The sequence below is a fragment of the Macrotis lagotis genome, chromosome X (genome assembly GCF_037893015.1).
Source record: "Macrotis lagotis isolate mMagLag1 chromosome X, bilby.v1.9.chrom.fasta, whole genome shotgun sequence".
Classification (NCBI taxonomy): domain Eukaryota; kingdom Metazoa; phylum Chordata; class Mammalia; order Peramelemorphia; family Peramelidae; genus Macrotis; species Macrotis lagotis.
This window is the reverse complement of record NC_133666.1, coordinates 591,042,267-591,066,883: the sequence shown is the minus strand read 5'-3', so window position 1 is coordinate 591,066,883 and position 24,617 is coordinate 591,042,267. Positions and strand designations below refer to the sequence as shown.

The 24,617-nt window shown below is 36.2% G+C and overlaps 1 pseudogene; it reads left to right on the top strand.

Moving 5' to 3' along the window:
- Positions 1-387: 387 nt before the first annotated feature.
- LOC141499392 (pyruvate dehydrogenase (acetyl-transferring) kinase isozyme 1, mitochondrial-like) overlaps positions 388-24,617 on the top strand; it is a 99,553-nt pseudogene continuing 75,323 nt past the window's right edge.

The window sequence follows — 24,617 nt, the reverse complement described above, 5'->3', positions numbered from 1 at the left end:
GCTTGCCACTTATGTGCCCTTGGAAGAATCAGTATTCCTGACAGATGACAATCAATGTTGATTAGTTAACAACGAGAAGACTAAAGAGGTGGACCTATTCTAATGTGAAGTTGAGGGAACTGACTTTATGTCACTATTATTCCCGTATCACTCTCAGCATTAGGCAGTCTAGACAAAGGATCTACCCTTTACTCAAACCTTATTAGAGTACAATGGGCCAGAATTCACCTAGACCAGGGAAGGACATGAGGTCAGAGGTAAAAGGTAAAACATAATGACAAAAAAATAACATCATAAAAGGTAAAACAAAATGATTGAAATAAATTGGTGCTTGAGCAAATGGGACAAAAGGGGAACTGAGAATTACTGTATAGTTAGAAAGCACAAATGGACAATTGGTAAGTAATAAGCAAGTTGAGTTAAGAAATAGACAACCAGGGATGCCGGGAGCCGCGCGCGTGCCATGGCACCTCCCGGTCTCGGGACTGCTGGTTCGATACGAGGTTGATGAGGTACCTGCTCCGGGCAGCTTCGGCCTGCCCGGGCCGGGTCCGGATCCCAACCCAAGCCGGGGGCCCGGCGCCGGCCCCGAGCGCAGCGTCCCGGGCCAGGTGGAGTTTTACTCGCGCTTCTCCCCGTCCCCGCTCTCCATGAAGCAGTTTCTGGACTTCGGATCTGTGAATGCATGTGAAAAGACCTCATTTATGTTTTTGCGGCAGGAATTGCCAGTGAGATTGGCAAACATAATGAAAGAAATAAGTCTTCTTCCAGACAATCTTCTAAGAACACCTTCAGTTCAATTGGTCCAGAGCTGGTACGTCCAGAGTCTACAGGAGCTCTTTGATGTTAAGGATAAAAGTGCTGAAAATGCTAAAGCTGTTAATTGACTTTACAGACACTGTGATAAGAATCCGGAATCGACATAATGATGTCATTCCTACCATGGCTCAGGGTGTGATTGGATCGTTTTTACGTGAGTCGCATTTCAATCAGAATGCTACTCAATCAGCACTCCTCACTGGTGGAAAAGGAAAAGGAAGTTCAACTCACCGAAAACACATTGGAAGCATTAATCCAAATTGTAATGTTGTTGAAGTTATTAAAGATGGCTATGAAAATGCAAGGCGTCTTTGTGATTTATATTATATTAATTCTCCAGAACTAGAACTTGAAGAATTAAATGCAAAATCACCAGGACAACCCATGCACGTGGTTTATGTACCATCACATCTCTATCACATGGTATTTGAACTTTTCAAGAATGCAATGAGAGCAACTATGGAAAACCATGCCGACAAAGATGTTTACCCTCCTATTCAGGTTCATGTAACACTGGGTATGTTACATGCTAACAGACAAGTTATGCATTCCTGGTTCAGCAGCCATGTTTCATATCTCATATCGGCATTCTTTACACAAACTCAAGTAGTAAGCCTTTGTCTAGTACTGAAAATTAATTTTATAGCAACTTGAAATGAAAAAAGAGAAATGAAAATTTATACTACAGTTTCTGTTTAATTGTAAATAAATCCATTTGTATTCTTCTGAAAGGTTTTTGTGACTTTCTTGTAGAAGTCCTCCTTGTCTCTTAGTCTCTATGGCAATGATTTCAGGGACTGCTGCAGAGCACTTGACTCTTTAATTTGGACTTCCTACTTGCTATCTTTTCATAAAGAGCAAGAATAAACCTAATGTGAGCTCAGAGAAGTCCTCATTAGTGACATAGATGTACTTGTTACCTCAACAAGTCATTTTTGAGGCATTTAAGATGAAGATCAACAATATTAAATATCTTATAGTCATATATAAATTACATCATCTAGACAATAGAAAATGAGAAAATGTAATAAAAGGGTCTAAAAACATTATATTGGCGACATACAGAGAAATAGCAATAGGTTGGCTCTTATTGTACACACTAAACCCAGTTAGTGAGGGATTGCACAATCTATGAGGCACAGATCACCATTGTCTCACCTCATTTCCTACCCCGAATCATTATCTTATCACCTCTCATTTAACCTAGATTATTGTAGCAATCTGTCAATTGATTTTTCAACCTTGAGTCTCTCCCCTTCATATTTCTGCCAAAATATCTTCTAAGTGGGAAAAAATGTCACCATTTCACTTTCCAATTCAAAAGCCTTCAGTGACACCAAATTGTTTCCTTTTAACCTCAGGATAAAATTTGAACTCCTTTGCCTGCCATTAAAAGTCATATATAACTTGGCTCTAACTACCTTCCTATATTTATTTCATTTTAGTTTCCTTATCACTCTGTTAACTAAACTAAATATGCCAATTTTCAGTCTCTAGGAACTCATATAGAATGTCTCTCATGCCTGGAATATATCCCTTCCCTTATCTGTCTTTTATTTTATTATTTTCCCATTGTAACCTTTGTTTACATTTCATTAGAGAAGAGATATGGTTGCAAAGACACTTTCAACATTTTTGGTTGTACAATGAATAAAGTTCTTATTTGTCATCCTTCCCCTTGTCTTTCTATATACCATTTCTTAGAAATTATCTAGAATCTTGTTTTCATCTCTTCCTTTTCTCTTCTTGGTTGAAGAATATTAGAGTTTTCCTCTGTCAGGTACTGTGGATCTGGCTTTCTTTTCAAAATTATACAGTTTATAGTCTTTGGTCCACTGCACTGATTACATCACCTGAGTCTGCAAATAATGCAATCTCTTCTCTGGTCAAGCAACTTTTTTGTCTTCGAGGGATGTGCTTTCCAGTTTCAACATACTCAGTTATGGCTGCACCTTCCTTTGGCAACCATGCCATAGTTCAATGGTCCATCATGTTGAAAGGTATGTGAAATGGATCTTTCTGGTCCAATTAAATCCAAATCTTCTGCATTATTTGATCTCTCAATCTAAACATCATTTTCTGGGCACTCTTCATCAGAGATATCAGAATTTATGATCCTTTACGTATTTTAGAATCCTTTGCACAAAGTTCAACCTCTTCTATCAATCCTTCCTTCATCTTCATCTTTTAGGTGAAAATATTCTCTATAATGTCTTTTTTCTTTTTTCTCCTCTAAAGCAATTTGTGTGGATCTTTTCTTCAATCTTACAAATACTTCATGTTGTATTATATGTATTTTTATATCTGTTCTATTTCTTGACCCTATTTAATCTCCAAAAAGAATAAAAACCCCTGGAGAACATATACATTGACAATTAAAAAAAAGTTTTGTATCAACAGAGGTCATGTAAGTGCTTCCATATAGAGGACATTTAATGAATGCTTGGCAAGTTGTCAAATGTTTTGCTGAATTATTTATTCTGTTGTAGGAGAGATTCGTGTTTTGAACTTTTTGGCTAAAGGTTGACATGGATATCCTTCTCTTCCTAAAATGATGAATAATGACATTAAAGAGGACATAACATGTACTTTGCTGTTATACTCTAAGGACCCTAGGACTTTTCCAAAATATTGGTTGAATGCGTGTGTGTGTGTGTGTGTGTGCACATGCACACACACACACACATACCACACATACCACACATACCACACACATACCTTAAGGCTATATGCATGTATATATGTATGCAATCTTACACAGCAGAATGTGACAACCTTGAAAATAAGGACTTTTCTTTCTTTTCTATGTATATCCCTAGCACTCAGTCCAGTTTTTTGAACATGGTAAGCTCTGAGTTAATATTTTATTCATTTATTCATTCATTCATTCATTTCATGATAGTTGAAAGATGAAATGCCTGAGGAAATGAAGTTTCAAACTTCGAAGTATACTGATTTTATTAAGCAATATTCCAATTGTCCAACAAATTGAGACTAAGCTGCTTCTTCAACTTAGGCACTGGGCCTCATATATAGGGAAAGATAGATTTTTATACATTAAAAACCATTAATCAAAAAATTTAATTAATTAAAAGAAAACAACCAGGACACATTAGGTAAACTGATTTCTTATTTGAAAAAAGATTGGGGATTTGCTATTCCCTGAAATCAGAAAAAGAGTGGTGTCCCCTTCCAGGTGTCTGCATTCAATCAAAGCAACATGAAAACAACAACTGATTAACCATATGAGTTTTCAAATAAGATGTGGGTTGCTTAAGATGAATAACTATGAGAAAAACCACTTGCATCAGTTTTTGGATGGGCATATCTTTTTGGTTAGCAAAACTTAAGTCCTTCTCTGTAAACAGCAAGGAGAGGTTGTTCAGTATCCCAGCCACCTAGGGCTAGGTTCAAACAATGCAATAAAGTTTTACCCCAATTCCTACCATTGTACAAGATTTTCTCACATGGCAGCAACTGGACTAGACTCATAATTGAATAGATACTTAGCTAGCTAGCTCCTTATCTGAATCAAAAGATCAAATCAGTAAAGTTCATTCAGATCTCACAATTAACCAGTTGCTGTTCTAAGCCCCTAAATTCCCTCAATTCATTCTTCATTCCTGAAAACATAAGTAGTCTCCAAAATTCACTTATTTAAATTCATAGATGGCAGTCATAAACATTAATAAGAGAAATAATAATCTTTTGAGATAATCCCCAAATTTACAAATTAGCATTAGGGAAGATATATGCATTCACTGCTTTTCTTAGTGACATAAAGCACTCATTAGAATAATTATATTGACTATTGGTCTAACTTAGAATAGATAGTTCTCATGTTCTTAGTCTTGGAGAGGTTTTTCCATATTTTATGTGATAGTCAGTAGTGCTTTGGTCAAGTAGAATCTCTTTATATTCAATATTCAATAACCACTAAGGTTTTGTCACATAAAATTAAAATTGTCTGATGGAATTTTGTCTGTATGAATTACCCATATATGATATTCTTATTTTTTTTAGGGTTTTTTTTGCAAGGCAAATGGGGTTAAGTGGCTTGCCCAAGGCCACACAGCTAGGTAATTATTAAGTGTCTGAGACCGGATTTGAACCCAAGCACTCCTGACTCCAAGGCCGGTGCTTTATCCACTACGCCACCTAGCCACCCCTATATGATATTCTTTAACAAAAATCATAATCCAGCTACATTTCTAGACTTATTACATTTTAGTCCCTTTCGGGTAATCTAGAACATAGGTGACACGGGTTTGAATTCTAGGCCTGACAAAATATGTCATTTTTGGTCATTCATTTTTATGTTTATGAAACTGTTTATTCAATCTGTAAGAATTTCTAAAATGGGAATAAATATACCTCCTCTTGCAAGGATAGGAATGATGATCCTAGATGATTCAGTCTTATGTAGAAGAAAGTATTAATTATGGAATGCAAGTCTCTTACTCTTTGAATTGGTGCATACTCAGACATACTATAATTGGCTCCATTCTCACTGTTGAAGAGACAACACTAAGTGTTGATTGACTCCACAGTTGGAAATGGAGTACATTCAAAAGATATACAGACTAACTGGTTTGCAGATGATGAAACAGAGCTCCAAAGAGAAGAAATGATTTTTCCTAAAGGGAAAAGCAGCATAGCAAAGCAGGAAGCACCCTGGATTTGGAGGAGGAGGATCAAGATTCATGTCTCACCTTGCTCCCCATTTGACCTTTTTCTTTTCCTTGCTCTTCTGGGTCATAATTTCGATATCTAGAAAAGGGGGCAGCTGGACCATATGATCTCTTCTGCTCTAAATCTGTGATTCTGTGAGCATAATTCAGCTAGTTAATGGCAGAACTAGTATCCAAAGTAAAGTGGCTTGTCTCTTAGTCCAGACCATTTTCTAGTGCTCCTCATGGAAAAAAAAGGAAAGTTTGAAGATGTTGATTTCCTTATGCTAAAAGTTGAGTTCTTTGGTTTCATTGTTATTGCTTCTTCCCTAAAACTTTCTCGTTATTTAGGGAAAAAAGCCCAGCTTCATCTCTTTGCAGAAAAATTAGACATAGACATCTCTTTATAAAAACTAAAGTCACACAATTAACAAGCCTTTATCAGATTTTTACTATGTTACTATGTTAGTGCTTGGGTTACAAGAACAAAATAAGAATGCAAGAGTAGAAAAGAAAGAAAGAAAAAGACGGAAGGAAAGAAATAATTATTGAAAGAAAGGGAAGAAGGAAGAAAGGGAAAAAGAGAAAAGGAAAGTAAGAAAGAAAAAGGGGGGAAGAAGGAGGGGGAAAAGGAAGGAAGGGAGAAAAGAAAAGAAATTAAAGACTGTATAGTCTATCTATGAGACATACACAGAAATATATATATATATATATATATACAAAATAAATGCAAGGTTGTTTGGGGGTGGGGTTTGGAGGGAGAGTTACTAGCTGCTGAGGAATGGGGGAATTTCAAAAGATCTTATGTCAATGGTGAAATCTGAGCTGAGTTATGAAGGAAGGTAGAAATTGTAAGAGGAAGAAGTGTGGGGGACTGTGCAAAGATAGTGATGGCAGCTGGAACAGCATGTGTAAGTAATAGTAAAAAAGACAATTAGGTTAAACTACATAGTGCACAGAAGGAACTAATGTATACTAAAGCTGGAAAGGTAGATTGGAATCCGGTTGTAAAGGGAGATACTAGGGTACATTGTAAAGGACACTGATTCTTCAATCAATGGACCTGGGTTCAAATCCCACATTCAATGCTTCTTATATGAATGACTTTGGACAAGTCACTTTCTCTCCCTGGAAGAGAGTTGCTATAACTATAAGATAAAGGTGTTGAATCATATGGGGTCTAAGTTCCCATTAAGCTTTAAATCTCTGATCCTATGAAATGCCAAATAAAGATGTTTGTATTTGATCTTGGAAGCTCAGGGAGTCCCTTGTCTAAGCAATGAGGAAGCAAACCATTCAAATCATCTGTGACATGTGGAATTCATAGAGGTAAGTGATGACATAAGTGGTATGGGAAAGTTTGATTGAATTGGAAAGCACATAGAAGAGTAATGTGAAATGATGTAAATGTATGATCACTAAAAAGTGATCAGTGGGGTGGCTAAGTGGCACAGTGGATAAAGCACTGGCCCTGGAGTCAGGAGTACCTGGGTTCAAATCCGGTCTCAGACACTTAATTACCTAGCTGTGTGGCCTTGGGCAAGCCACTTAACCCCATTGCCTTGCAAAAGACCTAAAAATAAGTGATCAAGTACCACCCCCCAATAGCTTCTAAAGACCTAGTGACTAAGGTGTGGAGAAAACAGGCTTTTTTCATACCAAATAGTATACACTTTTTGCTCTTGTTATTCAAAATGGCCACTAGGTGGGGAAATATCATTACTTTTCATTAGTACTGAGCTCATTCAAAATAATGACTTGGTCTTTTGCAAGAGAGTGAAATTACTGAGGCACTGGATTCACTTTATCAAAGTGTTTAAAGGGCTGTGTCTGATCTATATGTTACCCTCCCTGCTCCCTTCTCTACCACACATTTAGTATAATTCTGTACACAGGGGGTCTTTCATCAATGTAGCATAAGTTAGAAAATACTAAAGTTAAAGAAGTTAAAGAATCATGTTGAAAGGGATTTCAGAGATTATCTAGTCCAGCCAATAGCCAGAAAGGAATCCACTCTAAAACATTCCTGACAACTGATCACTCAATCAATAAATAAATATTTATTGCCTATTATTTATCAGACGACTTTTTCTCAAACATTGCCATTGATAAAGTTCCTACAACAGAAGCAGTCCATTTTTCTTCTTTAGACAACTCTAATTGTTAGGATGTTTGTTTCCCTCCAGCTCACATTTTCAACATTTCCCATTACTACTCTAACAATGTTCCATTTCACTTAAACTTTTCTGTACCATATATACCATCACCTGCCTTCATAAATTTCACACTTCACCTGTAATCTATAATCCTTTTCTTCCTTCAAGGCTCAGCTCAGATATGTCTTCCTATGTACCTGCCCTCTTTTTTTGCACCTGTAATTCTTTGTTTCATCCATAATTGGAAGCACATAAGGGCTTTGTGAACTTAAGCTATACCATTTCCATATTATTTTTGATCTGGACATTTTAGCTAGTTGAACCATCTCATAATAGCTTATGAAAATGAAATTATTAATACCCCTTTAGAACATGAAGGACACAACTCTATCATCATTTAAAATTATTTCTTTTGGTTATCAAGTATTTATTTGTTCTCTCTCACTCCTTTCTTCTGCAAATTAAACATCCACAATTCCTCCAAAACTGTTCTCTTTATTGAATGGTCTTATCACCCTGGTTGTTGAAGGCTTTTCTCTGAATGTTCTCTGGCTTCTTAAACTCCTTTTCAAATATATTTAACAATAGAACACAGTAAGTCAAATGTGATCAGACCAGGGTATAATAGAATCATCACCTTTTTTTTTTACTTTTGCACATTATACCTCTCTCAAAACAGTTCAAGAGCATACTGGTCCTTTGGTTGCCATTTCATGTTAACATAGCAGATAGTAGAGAGCTAGTCTTCACCTTGGAGACTTCTGTCTCTGATACATACTAACTATATGGCCTTCAGCAACTCATCCCCAATCAACTCTTCTAGCCTATATAGACTGCTGAAGAGTTATAGACTTGCATAGGCAGGAGTTTCCCTTCCATTGATTGAGTTTATATTCACTAAACCTCTGGATCTTTTCTTCACAAAGATTTCTATTTACTCATTCCTCTCACATCTTGTACTTGTGAGGTTGAATTTTGCACCCAAGTGCAGGACTGTGATTCTCTCTATTAAATTTTATCTTATTCCATTTAGATCAGTCTGTTAAATATTTTGAAATGTTCACTATGTGTGTAATCCAATGGGCTATTTTCCCTCCTAGCTTTGTGGTCATCTCCAAATTAAATAATCTTGCCACCTATGTCATTTTTAGAAACACTATGCTGAACAAGGAAACCTCTTTGGCATTTAACTAGACATTGTCTCCCAAGTTAATATCCAACCATTAAAGACTACTCTTTGAGTCTGACCATTCATACAGTCCCCAATTCACTCAATTGTATTGTCATTTAACCCTCATCTCTTTTATTTTTCCATAAAAAAATCATAAAAATGTATCAAGGGATCTGCTGAAATAATGGGTGACTAAAGTATTAAGTTTGTCTATCATAATTGTCTAGTAGCCTAGTCCAAAAAAAGAAAGAAAGAACGAAAGAAAGAACAAAAGGAAGGAAGGAAGGAAGGAAGGAAGGAAGGAAGAAAGAAAGAAAGAAAGAAAGAAAGAAAGAAAGAAAGAAAGAAAGAAAGAAAGAAAGAAAGAAAGGAAGAAAGAAAGAAAGAAAGAGGAGATGCCTTGGAATACATTATTTTAAGTTAGCTCTTGTTGTCCCTATGTGATATTTCTCTTTTTTTCCCCATATGTATTCTAAACATTCTTTATTATAAATTTTTGTCAGAAATCAGATTTGCAGATTCATTTATACTTTACCAATTCTACTGCTTCTCTTCCAATCTCAATAGTCTTTCTAAACCCACAAGAGCATCATAAAACTAATATGATAGTTTTTCACTACAAGTCTATCCAAGAAAGAATAGCTCTCTATTATGTAACTTCTATTTAAAATATATATATATATATATATATACATACATATGTCATATTTATACATTGCTGTTGTATATATGTGTGTGTATGTGTGTTTGTATATATAATTTGTGTATATATGTATGTTATAATTTAATTCAGTAGGACTAGTATTATATGTTTATATCCTTAAATTTTTTTGCATATTTTAGGTATATTTTTAAATTTCTAAGTATATTTTAAAAATATTTCATTGGCATTCCTTTTCTTTATTTTTCTTTCTCTTTTTTAATCACTATTACCCCCCCCCTTCTCTCCTCCCTCAATCATTCACTTCCCTTAAAATAAGAATTATCTTTTCATGTCATTTTGAGGGCTAATCTTGTCTTTACAATTACAAATTATTCATTTTTACTTGTTTTTGTTCTTTTAATTACATTGTTTTTGCCAGTTTTTCCTGGTTCTTTTTTTTTCTTTTTTAGTTTTTGCAAGGCAATGGGGTTAATTAAGTAGCTTGCCCAAGTCCACACAGCTAGGTAATTATCAAGTGTCTGAGGCTGCATTTGAACTCAGGTACTCCTGACTCCAGGGCCGGTGCTCTATCCACTGCACCACCTAGCCGCCCCTTGTTCTCCTTCTTGATCTCTATTCATTCATATGCCTATTTATGCTTCTCTGAATTCTACATATTCATCATTCCTTACAGCACAGTAACATTCTTATATGAATGTACCAAATTTATCTAGCCATTTGTCAATCAATGGACATCTACTTTGTTTTTAATTTTTGTCCCCTAATAAGGTCTGCCATGAATAGTATGGCATTGGGGTGGCTAGGTGGCATAATGGATAGAGCACCGGCCCTGGAGTCAGGAGTACCTGAGTTCAAATCCAACCTCAGACACTTAACAATTACCTAGCTGGGTGGCCCTGGGAAAGTCATTTAACCCCATCACCCAGTCAAAATAAATAAATAAATAAATAAAATAGTATGGCGTCGACGAGAACTTTCTGTCTTTGTCTTCCTCATTGGACATGTGTGTGTGTGTGTGTGTGTGTATATGTATACATATATATACACACATATGTATATATACACATACATATGTATGTGCATAAATGCATGCACATATAAATATATGGGTATGTATGCATGGATGTTTGTGCATAGATACATGTATAAATGAACATGTATATGTATGTCTAGCAAATATATTATATATATATTATATATACATGTCTACATGTCTAGCAGTGCAGTGTCTATCAAAGGATATGATTCTTATAGTCAGTTTTATGCATTATTTTAAATTGTTTCCAGAAATCCAATAAGCTTTTAGAAGGTCTATTTTTCAAGCTAATTCTTGTAGATTTTCCATGTGGCATCATTGACAAGAAATTGACTTTGAAGTCAAGAAGAAAGGAATTTAATCCCTGTACCTGATGTCCTGCCTGTGTGATGCTGACCAAATCACTTCTAAGCTCATGTGTTATATAGAAGGTACTGGCCTCCATCAGTAGAGATGACTTCTTTATTTTGGAGTTCCCTGTTGCAATGAAACCAAAAACCTAATTCTGATCCTCTAGAAAACCTTCTGATCCCCTCTTTCCTCACCTCTGTTCCAGTTTATATAGAACTTACTTCTCAGACTTTAAAAACATTTTGTTTTGTAAATATTTGATGTGTCTATCAGGTAATATTATGCATTGTTACTCTCTATGTTGGTGACTCGTTCTGTAAACTTGTAAGCTCTCTAAAAGGAGAGAGTTTGTCTCAGCTAAATGTTTTATCTCCCCCTCTGCCTAGCATAGTGCTTGCCATACTGCAGGCATGCAACAAAAACTTATCATTCTGTTGTTGTAGTTGTGGTATATTGACAACGGACAGGTGCAACTTAGCTTCAATCCTTCCCATAAGCTCTCCAATTAAAGGATCAAATTAAGAAGTTGTATATGCATCAATTCATCAATAAACATTTATTAAGTGCTTAATTTGTACCAGACACTGTATGTACTAAGTTCTGAGCATAAAAAAGAGGGAATCAATAAAGACATGTGAATTCCCACTATATATTGTAAGACACTGGGATTGGGATCAAGGAAATTAGCAGCTGGACCCTTGTTTCCTCAGACTTATCCTTGTATTCAAATAGCAGTGTGGTTCTGACCAACAAGCACAACTTTAAAAGTTCAGGGTCTGGTGGACAAGAGAATTTTTTGCATTATTTCTAATTGTTTCCATAAATCCAGTAAGCTCTTAGAAGGTCTATTTTCAAACTAATTCCTGTAGATTTTTCCATATGGCATCATGGACAAGAAATTGACTTTGAAGTCAAGAAGAAATGGATTTAATTCCTGCACCTGATGTCCTGCCTCTGTGACCAAAGTAGAGATAACTAGTCAACAGATTATTTGAAAGGGGAAAAAAATGGAAGTATCAAGGGCTACAATCTCATTATGAACTAGTGTTGTGATATAGTAGTCCTAGTGAACAATCAGTCAATAAGTATTTATTAAGTATCTCATAAGTGACAAAAAAAGTGGGCAAATATAGTTCTTACCTTTATGGAGCTTAGAATATGATGTGCAAAGAGACATATGAAGAAATAGAAAAATTATGTTAGAATGGTCGATTTTTAAAAATTTATTTAAGGAAATAGGGTTAAACAACTTGACCAAGGTCATGCAGCTAGGCAATTTTTAAGTGTATGAGGCCGTATTTGAACTCAGGTCCTCCTGACTCCAGGGTCAGTATTCTATCCACTATGCCACCTAGCTGCCCCTAGAATGGCTGATTTTTAACACTGGTCAGGAGGCTTTCAGAACAGTTGAGCCTTGTTGTGTTAGAGAACTTTAAGGCTTAAGGAAAAGTCAGTTATAGTGGTTTCACTCTTCTCCAAGAATTAATGGAAGCCCAATCTAAAGCTTAGAAGATTAAGTTGGAAGTCCAAACTCTGGCAAAAATAATTGTTCACTTAAAATTATTTACACAAATATACACATACATATAAACATGTGTATATGTACATGTTTGTATAACATGCATTCATACAAGGGGAATAGTTGCCTTTGACCTGAAGTATGTGAAGGAAGGAGACTAATTTGAAGATGAATCCCTTCTCGAATACAGCACATAGCAACTAACAAAAAAATGTCTTGAATTTTAGCAAGTCTAAAGGAAAGTGAATGAGAATGGTATAAGAATTTTGATGCCAAGTTGAATCTGTGTGCATGTGTATGTGCATGTCTTTGTGTATAAGAAACAATGTGTTCAGTTTTGGAAATGTGTGTATGGGCAACTTTTGTCTGTTTAAATATAGGATCTTGAATTATTTTGAACTAGGGTTATAATTTGCCATCCTAGGGGAACAAAGTGAGAGCTCTACAGAGAGTAGTCATTGGTTTTGGGTATGTGAAGAGTTAAGTTTAAGCTTCAGTGAACTTCAGTGAATTGGAATAAATAGAGAGAAAAATGACTCAATGCTTTTGGAAATTGACACTTAACATTTATTAACATTAAATTATGAATTTCAGCAACTCATTTCCATGCCTGGTCAGCTAGGATGATGCTTCTTATTCTTAAAATTGTTGCAGTATAGGAAAACTTAATTTCCAGACCAGGAAAAGTAACTTTATTTGAATAATTTCTGAAATTTATGGAACTGAAGAACATCTTGCTTTCTAAACTTTTTTTTAGGGTTTTGCAAGGCAAATGGGGTTAAGTGGCTTGCCCAAGGCCACACAGCTAGGTGATTATTAAATGTCTGAGACTGGATTTGAACCCAGGTACTCCTGACTCCAGGGCTGGTGCTTTATCCACTATGCCACCTAGCTGCCCCGCTTTCTAAACTTTTTAATGTGTTTGTAATGTTGGCCTCTTAACTTGAACTTGTTTACAGATATGGATTCATTAAATATGTATTTGGTGGGAAATAAGGTATTAATAAACTAGTAAGAGTGGAGATGAGAATGACAATACTTGTATTTCTTGGGAATCCAAAGCAAACTAGAATATATATTAATTGCAATAAGGTGTAGCCCACCTTACATCCTCCATAGGTCTCTCCAATGGGTTACCTTCAATTTTTGATTCTTATATGTCCAGTTTAGATACAATATATTTTTCCAGATCAGTTTATTGTACATTGTCACAATCTCCAATGCTACTTTTTTCCCTTACTAGTCCTGTTCCCTGAACACAACATCTTAATTCTTGTCTTCAAGTCTTTGCTCAGGCAGAATCCTATACCTGGAATGCACTTCTTTTTATTCTGAGTCAATAACTATATGATTTATGCCAGCACTCAGATGCTGTCTATTAGATACTGGGATTGCATATATACATTTGCTCCCTTATCCCCATAACCTACAATGAACTGTGGAAATTTTGATGGCAGAACTGTGTCACTATTCCTTTGTGATCAGTGACAATAGGAAATAGTTATGTGATGACAATGTGTGCCTTTCCTTTATCTATCCCTCATGTCCAAAAGGCTCTCCTTCATCACCTTTACCTCATGAAAATCTCTAATTTCCTGTAATATCAAGAATCACTTACTTGAATGAAGAAAAATGAGGCCAGAAGAGATGTGAGCAATTGGGGGGGGGGGGAAAAAGAAGGAAAGAGTGACTGGCTATTATGGAGAGGATAAAGAATAATTTTGAAGGACTGAAACAGTAAGAGAAATGGAAGTAAAGATGATTGTGATCAGTGAATAGACATTAAGGTTCAAGGTGCAATGAATGTCACAACTTGTTGTGATGGTAAGGCTCAAGGGGTGACTAACTCTATGGGCAGTTGAGGTAGAATAGAGCTATGAATAGTGAAAGTTCAAGAGCTTAATGAACTGGCAAAATATGGTGTTCTCAGGGATAGTTACATGAATATTAAACCTGAAAGACAGAAATAGAAAGGAGGAAAAAAATTGAGTCAGATTCTGACTTACTGAGAAGGGAGGATGACCAGTAGTTCATAGTTAAATGCAAAAGTGATATATGCTGGGGCGGCTAGGTGGCATAGTGGATAAAGCACTGGCCTTGCAGTCAGGAGTACCTGGGTTCAAATCCAGACTCAGACACTTAATAATCACCTAGCTGTGTGGCCTTGGGCAAGCCACTTAACCCCATTTGCCTTGCAAAAACCTAAAAAAAATAAAAATAAAAAAGTGATATATATGCTTACAGAATGATATAGACTGATGGCGTGAACTTCAAGAAAGGAAAGGTTTCTGAGTCATAGTGATGAAGAGGAACTGGAAGAGGCCCTTGGAAACATACCACCCTAGCCCACTGAGAATGGAAGCAGAAGACCCTGAGGGGATGATGACAAGACTATGTGCAGACCAATACAGATGGATGGAGTAAAATTCTAAAGGATGACTATTGAGAGAGAGAGAGAGAGAGAGAGAGAGAGAGAGAGAGAGAGAGAGAGAGAGAGATTGGAAGACCTTGGGAAGTAGAAAATATGCTAATCCTCAGTCTGTCAGGGTACATGAGAGGAGTAGTCAGCCCTGGAGAAAGTGGTAAAATATGAGGTCTATGAGAAAAAATATATATTTTTGAATATTAGATAGAAAGAAAGTAAAATCAGGAAAAATTAGACAAAAATAAAATACCTATCTCCCACAGAGATGGCTCAATATATACCTGCAAAATTTGTTGCTGTGGATAATTTATACTCTATGTATTTCTATGCATTCTGTTTTTTGTGTTATTATACCTTTTCTATATATGCTAATATGTTAAGGCAATACCTGAATTATTGGCATAGGTACATGGATTATGATTTTCCATGTGACTTTAAGTTTGATCACTGCAAAATTGTAATGTGAAGTTATATCTCAGATATTGATATATATTACATTCTTGATTCTGTGTATAAAATGTTTTAATAGGTATTTTTAGTCATATGCTACACATCATGTTGTTTTGTGCACTCATGTTTGCTATATTCAATTCAACTGTGGATACTGTATCTGAATGTGCACTCTATAGTATGACAAGCCCTCCTAAAAAATCCTACCAAAAAATACTAAGAAAGAGAAAGATTAGACATGAAAGGGAAAGGTAGTTCTGAGTTGCATATGGATGGGATATCACAGGGATTAAGGAGCAGAAAGTAGGAATATGCTAGCCCTAGAGCATGGAAAGTTCTAAGGAAGAAGAAATTTATATACTAATTCAATCTAGAACATTTTTGACTATATAAAATGTTAATAAATATTTAAACTCAATTGAATCAAGAGTTCCTTCTTGTGAAGGGCAAAAAAGAGAGTCAGATGGAAGAAGCAAGAATAAGAGGAGAGTGTTAGAATCAAGACTGGAAGAGAGAGGAGAAAATGAAGAATAGAGAGGGACAGGTGAGAATGGAGAGCTAGACACCGTGAGCTCTTGCCTTTCTTTTTTATTATTTAAATTTATTTTATTAAAGATATTATTTGAGTTTTACATTTTTCCCCCAATCCTGCTTCCCTCCCCCTCCCCCCCCCACAGAATGCACCCTGTCAATCTTTACTTTGCTTCCATGTTGTACCTTGATCCAAATTGGGTGTGATGAGAGAGAAATCATATCCTTAAAGAGAAGTCTAAGAGGTAACAAGATCAGACAATAAGCTATCTGTTTTTTCTAAATTAAAGGGAATAGTCCTTGCACTTTGTTCAAACTCCACAGCTACTTAATCTGGATACAGATGGCACTCTCCTTTGCAGACAGCCCAAAATTTTTCCCGATTGTTGCACTGATGGAATGAGCAAGTCCTTCAAGCTTGAGCATCACTCCCATGTTTCTGTTAGGGTGTACAGTGTTTTTCTGGTTCTGCTCAGCTCACTCAGCATCAGTTCATGCAAATCCCTCCAGGTTTCCCTGAAATCCCGTCCCTCCTGGTTTCTAATAGAACAATAGTGCTCCATGATGTACATATACCACAGTTTGCTAAGCCGTTCCCCAACTGAAGGACATTTACTGGATTTCCAATTCTTTGCCACCACAAACAGGGCTGCTATAAATATTTTTGTACAAGTAATGTTTTTACCCTTTTTCCTCATCTCTTCAGGCTATAGACCCAGTAGTGGTATTGCTGGGTCAAAGGGTATGTACATTTTTGTTGCCCTTTGGGCATAGTTCCAAATAGCTCTCCAGAAGGGTTGGATGAGTTCACAGCTCCACCAACAGTGTAATAGTGTCCCATATTTCCCACATCCCTTCCAACAGTGATCATTTTCCTTCCTGGTCATATTGGCCAATCTGAGAGGTGTGAGGTGGTACCTCAGGGAAGCTTTAATTTGCATTTCTCTAATAATTAATGATTTAGAGCATTTTTTCATAAGGCTATGGATTACTTTGATCTCCTCATCTGTAAATTGCCTTTGCATATCATTTGACCATTTGTCAGTAGGGGAATGGCTTTTTGTTTTGTAAATATGACTCAGTTCTCTGTATATTTTAGAAATGAGTCCTTTGTCAGAATCCTTAGTTGTAAAGATCGTTTCCCAATTTACTACTCTTTTGATCTTAGTTACATTAGTTTTATCTGTGCAAAAGCTTTTTAATTTAATGTAATTGAAATCATCTAATTGGTTTTTGGTGATGTTCTCCAACTCTTCCTTAGTCATAAACTGCTCCCCTTTCCATAGATCTGACAGGTAGACAAGTCCTTGATCTTCTAATTTGCTTATAGTATTGTTTTTTATATCTATGTCCTGTAACCATTTGGATCTTATCTTGGTAAAGGGTGTGAGGTGTTGGTCTAATTTAAGTTTCTTCCATACTAACTTCCAATTTTCCCAGCAATTTTTATCAAAAAGGGAGTTTTTATCCCAATGGCCAGACTCTTTGGGTTTATCAAACAGCAGATTACTATAATCATTTCCTGCTTTTATACCTAGTCTATTCCACTGGTCTACTACTCTATTTCTTAGCCAATACCAAACAGTTTTGATGACTGATGCTTTATAATATAATTTTAGATCTGGTAGGGCTAAGCCACATTATTTTGCACTTTTTTCATTAAGCTCCTGGCAATTCTTGCCTTTTTATTTCTCCATATAAATTTACTTACAATTTTTTCTAACTCGTTAAAGTAATGTTTTGGAATTTTGATTGCTAGGGCACTAAACAGTTAGTTTAGTTTTGGTAGAATTGTCGTTTTTATTATATTAGCTCTACCTATCCATGAGCAGTTGATATTTGCCCAGTTATTTAAATCTAATTTAATTTGTGTGAGAAGTGTTTTATAATTGTTTTCAAAAAGATTCTGAGTCTGTCTTGGCAAATAGACTCTCAAATATGTTATATTGTCTGAGGTTACTTTGAATGGGATTTCTCTTTCTAGCTCTTCCTGCTGTATCTTGCTAGACATATATAGAAAAGTTGAGGATTTATGAGGGTTTATTTTATAACCTTCAACTTTGCTAAAATTGCTAATTGTTTCCAGTAGTTTTTTTAGATGATTTCTTGGGATTCTCTAGGTAGACCATCATGTCATCTGCAAAGAGTGAGAGTTTTGTCTCTTCCTTCCCAATTCCAATTCCTTTAATTTCTTTTTCTTCTCTAATTGCTGATGCTAACATTTCTAATACAATATTGAATAGTACTGGTGATAATGGGCACCCTTGTTTCACCCCTGATCTTATTGGGAATGCCTCTAGCCTCTCCCTATTGAATATAATGTTTGTTGATGGTTTCAGATAGATACTGCTAATTATTTTAAGGAACAGTCCATTTATTTCTACACTCTCTAGTGTTTTTAATAGGAATGGATGCTGTATTTTTTTCAAAAGCTTTTTCAGCATCTATTGATATGATCATATGATTCCTGATAGGTTTGTTGTTGATATAATTGAGTATACTAACAGTTTTCCTAATATTGAACCAACCCTGCATTCCTAGAACAAATCCTACTTGATCATAATGTATTTTCCTAGTGATGACTTGTTGTAATCGTTTTGCTGAGATTTTATTTAGGATTTTTGCATCTATATTCATCAGGGAGATAGGTGTATAATTTTCTTTCTCTGTTTTAACGCTTCCTGGTTTAGGTAACAGCACCATATTGGTTTCATAGAAAGAGTTAGGCAGAGTTCCATCTTTCCCTATTTTTCCAAAGAGTTTATATAGGATTGGAACCAATTGTTCCTTAAATGTTTGGTCGAATTCACTTGTGAATCCATCAGGCCCTGGAGATTTTTTTTTAGGGAATTCAGTAATGGCTTGTTGAATTTCTTTTTCTGAGATAGGGTTGTTTAGGTATTTAATCTCTTCTTCATTTAACCTGGGCAACTCTTATTTTTGTAAATATTCAACCATTTCACTTAGATTATCAAATTTATTGGCATAGAGTTGGGCAAAATAATTTTGAATTATTACTTTAATTTCCTCCTCATTGGTGGTGAGTTCACCTTTTTCATTTATGATACTAGCAATTTGGTTTTCTTCTTTCTTTTTTTAATAAAATTGACCAGAGTTTTATCAATTTTATTGGTTTTTTCATAATACCAACTTTTGCTTTTATTTATTAATTCATTAGGTTTTTTTGCTTTCAATTTTATTAATTTCTCCTTTAATTTTTAGAATTTATAATTTGGTACTTAATTGGGGATTTTTGATTTGTTCTTTCTCTAATTTTTTTAGTTGCATGTTTATTTCATTGATTTCCTCTTTCTCCAATTTATTCATATAAGCTTTTAGGGCTATAATATATCCCCCTGAGAGTTGCTTTGAATGAATCCCATAGGTTTTGGTATGTTGTTCCATTATTATCATTATCTAGGATAAAATGGTTAATTCTTTCTATAATTTGGTTTTTGGTCCACTCATTTTTTAAGATGAGGTTATTCAGTTTCCAATTTGTTCTGGGTCTATATCTCCTTGGCCCAGTATTGCATAAGACTTTTATTGCATTGTGATCTGAGAAAGATGTATTCACTATTTCTGCCTTTCTGCAGTTGATCACTAGGTTTTTATGTCCTAGTACATGGTCAATTTTTGTATAAGTTCCATGTACTGCAGAGAAAATGGTATATTCCTTTCTATCCCCATTCAGTTTCCTCCATAAGTCTACCACATCTAATTTTTCTAACAATCTATTTACTTCCCTAATTTCTTTCTTGTTTGCTTTATGATTCAATTTATCTAGATCTGATAGTGGGAGGTTGAGGTCTTCCACTAGTAGAGTTTTGCTGTCTATGTCTTCCTGTAATTCTTTCAGCTTCTCCTCTAAGAATTTGGGTGCTGTCCCACTGGGTGCATATATATTCAATATTGAAATGACTTTATTGTCTATGGTACCTTTTAGGAGGATAAAGTTTCCTTCCTTATCTCTTTTAACGCTATCTATTTTTGCTACTGCTTTGTCTGAGATAAGGATTGCTACCCCTGCTTTTTTTACTTCAGCTGAAGCAAAATATATTTTGCTCTAACCTTTTACCTTTACTCTATATGTGTCTCTCTGCTTCAAATGAGTTGCTTGTAAGCAACATATTGTAGGATTCTGGTTTTTAATCCACTCTGCTATTTGCTTATGTTTTAAGGGAGAGTTCATCCCATTCACATTCAAGGTTATGATTACGAATTCTTTATTGCCCTCCATGCTATCTTCCCTCTGTTTGTATTTTCCCCCTTTCCCCCCTTTTATCCATATTCCCCAGTCTTTTGTTTCTGAAAACCACCCCCTTCAGTGTGTTTGCCCTCCTATATCACACCCTCTCTTTTCTTTCCCCTTTCCCTTTTCCCTTTCCTTCCTTTTGTTATTTCCCCTTGTTTCCCCCACTACCCTTCCCTTTCTCTGTCCCCCCCTCCCCTTTTCCCCTTTTAATACTTAAAAGGTTAGATATTTTATAAGTTAACTGAGTATGTGTAGGTTGACTTTAAGCCAAGTCTGATGAGAAGAAGAGTCAGGTGTTTCTCCTCTGCTCCCTTCTTCCCCACTATTACCATAGGGTTTTTGTACCTCTTAGTGTAATGAGATTTACCCCATTCAATCCCCTCCCTCCTCCCATCTCTTTCCTGTCCCCCTTTTTAGGGCAGTAATTTTTTTTTTTAGATCATTCTATCTAAGTCATAGAAAATTCTAAGTCTCTGTCCCTTTTAGTTCTATATATTCTATCAAATAGAGTCAAAATTCCTGAGAGTTATTAGAGTCTTTCTCCCAAGTGAGGTTAAAGCCAGTTACATCCCATTAGATAGTAGTCTCATGGATAGGTCATGAATGTCCATCATTTGTGGCTAGGTGTACTCTCTCTGTTAGAGTTACATTTCTCAAGGTTTATGAGAATCTTTTTTTTTTTTACTCCCATGCTGGGATATTGCCAGTTTCAACTTACTGGATTGCATTTATTTTTCTTTTACCACCACCCCCCCCCTTTTTTTTACCTTTTCATGTGTCTCTTGAACCTCCTGTTTGATGCCCAAATTTTCTGTTTAGCTCTGGTCTTTTCATCAGAAATTTTTGGAATTCTTCCATTTCATTAAATGTCCATCTTTTTCCCTGGAAGAGAAGGCTCAGCTTTGCAGGAAAGTAGATTCTTGGCTGCATTCCATCTCCCGTGCTCTTCGAAATATCTCATTCCAGGCCCTTTGATCCCTTAAAGTTGATGCAGCCAGGTCCTGCGTGATCCTTACTGTGGCTCCTTGACATTTAAATTGTTTCTTTCTGGCTGCTTGCAGGATTTTCTCTTTTATCTGATAGTTCTGCAGTTTGGCCACTATGTTCCTTGGTGTTTTCATTTTAGGATCTTTTTCTGGTGGGGATCAATGTACTCTTTCGATAACTACTTTGCCCTCTGATTCCATGATATCAGGGCAGTTTTCCATCACTAGATCCTGTAATATTAAATCCAGGCTTTTTTTTCTCTTCAATGTTTTCAGGAAGTCCTATAATTTTCAGGTTGCCCCTTCTCGATCTATTCTCGAGGTCAGTGGTTTTGTTGATGAGGTATTTTACATTTGCTTCTACTTTTTCTATTTTTGATTTTGTTTAACTGACTCTTGCTGTCTCATGGAGTCATTAGTTTCTTTAGACTCCATTCTTTTTTTGTGGGGAGGAGTTTTCTTCATTAACCTTTTGCAACTCCTTTTGTAATTGGTCAATTCTACTGTTGAAAGAGCTTTCCATTTGACCAATTGAGGTTTTGAGAGAATTAATTTCTTTTTTTGCATTTGCCCATTTGAAGATCTGAGAGATTTGGTTTCTTGTTGCAAGGTGTTTATTGTCTCCCCCAAATTTTCTAGTTGATTTTTATACTCCTTCCTTATTTCTTCCAGGAAGTCTTTCTGTGCTGAAGACCAGATTGTATTCTCCTCAGAGGTTCCAGGTCTCTCTGAGTTAGTGTCTTTCCCTTCCAAGAATTTTTCTATGGATCCACTTTTCAGCTGACCCTTCTTCATTTTGCTAAGACCTGAGTTGGGGAGGGGCTGGTTCACAGGGGCTTGGGATCGCTAAAGGCTTTACTCACTGTGTGCAGTTTCTCTGGCTGGCCAGTAGGAGGTGCTGGTTGCTTTCTCTGGAGTGTCTGTGACCTTGACTGAGTCCTTCTCCCTTTCCTTGAAGGGAGGAGTTGGAGGTATTGAATTCTTTTGCCTTCAAGCAATGGTGGGCTTTACCCTGGCCTGAGGTCATTCCTCAGCTGGGCTGGTTCTTCTGCTCACACACCTGGGCCTGAGGCAGAAGTAGTTTTCATTTGTTTGTTAGGGGAGAAGTCTGAGTTGTAATGGGACTCAGACCAGAGGAGCCCAGGGATGGTGTCTGCTGCTCCCCTGCTCCAGAATTCTCCCCCCAGCCCTGTCCAGGATCTCCAGGGGCACAGGTCCAACACCAGCGCCTCTGCTCCCCCGCAGAGTCACGCCCCCGTGGTCCAGCCCCACCTCTGATCCAGCAAGTCTAGCTCTCAGGCCCTCAGACTCCCTGTTCCAATTCAGCTGCTAGTCTTGTTGATTGGGGCTGATCCACCCTCTGGGCCCAGACTCATCCGCCTGAATTCAGCCACAGCTCCCGCTGGAGACAAATGCTGAGGTAGATGTTCTTTCTCTTGGCTTTTCTTTCTGGGTTCTGTAGGTGAGATTTCTTTTAAGAGGTTTGTTTCGTGTGATAGATGGGGAAGAGATCAGGAGACTTTAGAACTGTGCCTGTCTTCTCTCCACCATCTTTGCTGGAAGTCCTGAGCTCTTGCCTTTCTAGAAAAATAACGCTAAAAATTTTTCTCTATTTTGCCTAACCAGTTTTTACAAAAATTTATCATTAGTTCTCTTAAATGTGCAATGGGAAAAAATATTAACTAAAACAAAATTTGTAAACCAAGGACAACCTACTTGCATATTCATTCGTACAAAGTAATTATCCATGAAATATTAAATCTTTGGTCATTCTAAGATACTCACTGTTTGTTTACTTTTTAACCCAAAGTTCAAACTTTTCCTTAGATGATGAAAAATCTATGGTGATCTTAAAGCATGCTATGGCAATTAAGCATAAAATAAATCAATCAGCATGTATTAAGTACCTCCTATATCCTAGGAAATGCACACTGAGATATATTGATGATACAATACAAAGAATGAAAAACTCTCAATGAGCTTAATTCTATTTGGGAGCAAATAAGAAGTATGTGTACAGGCAGAATTTCATGTGTGTATGTGTATACACATAAATATTAAAAGAAAATGTAGGGGTGGCTAGGTGGCACAGTGGATAGAGCACTGGCCCTGGAGTCAGGAGTACCTGGGTTCAAATCTGGTCTCAGACACTTAATAATTACCTAGCTGTGTGGCCTTGGGCAAGCCACTTGACCCCATTGCCTTGCAAAAAAAACCTAAAAAAGAAAATGTGCATATGTTTGTGTGTGTGTACACACACACACACACACACACACACACACACACATATATGTATACAAAGAAAGACAAGGTACTTAAAAACAAATATAGGTAGAGTTGAGTAAATTGATCAAGTGAACACACTCACCGGTTAAAGTAAATGAGGGGGGCAGCTAGGTGACATAGTGGATAAAGCACTGGCCTTGGAGTCAGGAGTACCTGGGTTCAAATCCGGTCTCAGACACTTAATAATTACCTAGCTGTGTGGCCTTGGGCAAGCCACTTAACCTCATTTGCCTTGCCAAAAAAATAAATAAATAAAGTAAATGAGAAGTTGACCTGCTACTTTAATGGAAAAAAAGTTTCAATCAAAGACCTTAAGTGAGAAATGGCCTTAAATGAACTAGAGTGCAACAGGAAGAGTTTTTGAATTGACCAAAAAAGCTTAATTACGATTTATGAGTCTTCCGTAAATAAAAAAACCCCAACAATTTAGAAACCAAATTGTACCAGAGATTCAGATTTCACAATATAGCAAGAGGAGAGAATATTTCAGTTACCTCCACCCCCACCCTTAAAGAAGGAGTCATTTGTGGGAGCTTTGAATTTGGTCTTGGTCTCAGTCCCACTGCACTTCTTGGAAAGGAAAGAACCTTTAGAACTTCAAAGGGTCCAGAAAATTTAAATTGGCCATCTCCATAGCATCATTCTCTGGGATATAAGCCAAGAACAGACTGAATGCAGATTCAAATTATATGTAGATTTCAGAAAAGAAATCATACCATTGCTAAAGGGAAATTACTGAGCACCCCACAAAGGAGAGAAAAGAACTTCCAGCAGGAGCAAAAAAGGCTCTCTAAATTTGAGCCCACTTTCCTCTTTACTCTATAGGTACTGGTGGGAGAGTTATGTCATAGACTTTTAGATGGAATGTTCCATAGCAACAGATTCAGCTTAGTAAATACCTTATTCTATTTTTTGTAAATAATATTGTATTTTTTACATATTTTTATATATTACATATTTTTCTTTCTCCCTCCTTCTTGTGCCTCCTCCACAAGATGGCAAGCAATTTTTTATACACATAGATTCATATTTTCACATTAGTCAGGTTGTATAAAAAGAAATAGAAGAAAAAGGGAAAAAACCATGAAAAATAAAAACAAAAGAACAAAAAATTAGTACACATCAATTTCCATTCAGACTTCATAATTCTCTTTTGGATATAGATAGCATTTTCTTTCATAAGTCTTTTGGAATTGTCTTAGATCATTGTTGATCTATCATAGTTGATAGATCATAGTTGATCAACATACAGTGTTGCTCCTACTATATATATAATGTTCTGTTGTTTTTACTCACTT